Genomic DNA, 1738 nt, shown 5'->3' on the forward strand with positions numbered 1-1738 from the left:
TGCTCCTGTGTTGGGTGCATATATATTTAAAAGTGATATGTCTTCTTGGTGGAGTGTCCCTTTTATCATTAAATATTGTCTCTCTTTGTCTATCATTACCTGTTTTATCTTGAAGTCAACTTTGTCTGATATAAGTATGGCAACACCTGCTTTCTTTTGTTTGCCATTAGCTTGGAGGATTGTCTTCCATCCTTTCACTCTGAGGCTGTGTTTGTCTTTAGAGCTGAGATATGTTTCCTGGAGGCAGCATACTGTTGGGTCTTGTTTTTTAATCCACCCCACCACTCTGTGTCTTTTGATTGGAGAGTTCAGTCCATTTACATTTAGGGTAATTATTGATATATGGGGTCTTGTTGTTGTTATTTTATCAATCTTTTTCTGGTTCTTTTGCATTTCTGTTGTTTCTCATCCCGTGTGTTTTGGACTACCAATTTAGTTTGGTAGTTCTGTATGAAGGTTCTCTTAATTTTCTCTTTCATTATCCTGTGAGATTCTGTTCTGATTATTTGGTTAGTGGTTACCATGAGGTTCATATAAAAAATCTTGTGGACATGATAGTCCATTTTTTGATGGCCTCTGATTCCCTTAGACTAAGTCAATTCGATCCCTTTCCTCTTCCCCTTCTAAGTTATTGTTGTCACACCTTATTCCTTCTTGTGTTTTAATTTCGTGTTTAACATGATGAGGTTATATTTATGCTTGGTGCTTACCTTCCCTTGATATTTGGTTTTATATTTAAGTGTTTGCTAATCTATTTTGATAGTGGACTATAATTTTTCTGGTTTTGTGGACCTATTTTCCTCCTTGTTCAGAACTTTGAATCCCTTTTCTCTTTTTTTCCTCAAGGATGAGGGCCTTCTTGAGCACTTCTTGTAGTGGGGGTCTTGTGGCAATGAACTCCCTTAGCTTTTGTTTATCTGGGATAGTTGTTATTTCTCCCTCATGTCTGAAGGATATTTTTGCTGGATAGAGTACTCTTGGCTGAAAGTTTTTGTCCTTTAGAATTTTGAATAAATCATTCCACTCTCTCCTAGCCTGTAAAGTTTCTGTCGAGAAATTGGCTGAAAGCCTGATAGGAAATCCTTTGTATGTTATTATTTTTTTTTTTTTTTGTCTAGCTGCCCTTAATATTTTTTCTTTGTTGTTGACTTTCGCCAGCTTTACTACTATATTCCTTGGAGAGGGTCTTTTCATGTTGATATATTTAGGAGATCTATTTATTTCATTCACTGGTATTTCCAGCTCCTTCCCCAGGTTTGGGAAGTTCTCAGATATTATTTCTTTGAACAAGTTCTCTGCTCGTTTTTCCCTCTCTTCTCTCTCTGGAATACCCATAATCTTTATGTTGGATTTCCTAATTGAGTCGGATATTTCTCGGAGAGTTTCTTCATTTCTTTTTAGTCTTAGGTCTCTTTCCTCCTCCATCTGGAGCACTTCTGCATTGCTGTCCTCAATATTGCTAATTCTTTCCTCCATATTGTTGGCTCTGATGCTTAAGGCTTCCAGATTTGTCTTTATCTCCTCTATTGTGTTTTTCATCTCTAAGATTTCTGATTTTTTTTATACAGTTTCAATATCTTTTGTGAAGAAACTCCTGATTTCACTGAATTGTCTGTCTGTGTTTTCTTGTATTTCATTAAGCTTTTTTATGATGGCTATTTTGAATTCTCTGTCATTAAGCTTATACATTTCTGTGCTTTCCGGGTTGACTTCTGGGTGCTTGTCATTTTCCTTTTGG

The sequence above is a fragment of the Ceratotherium simum genome, chromosome 27, assembly GCF_057802395.1.
Source record: "Ceratotherium simum simum isolate JZ-2026a chromosome 27, ASM5780239v1, whole genome shotgun sequence".
Taxonomy (NCBI): domain Eukaryota; kingdom Metazoa; phylum Chordata; class Mammalia; order Perissodactyla; family Rhinocerotidae; genus Ceratotherium; species Ceratotherium simum.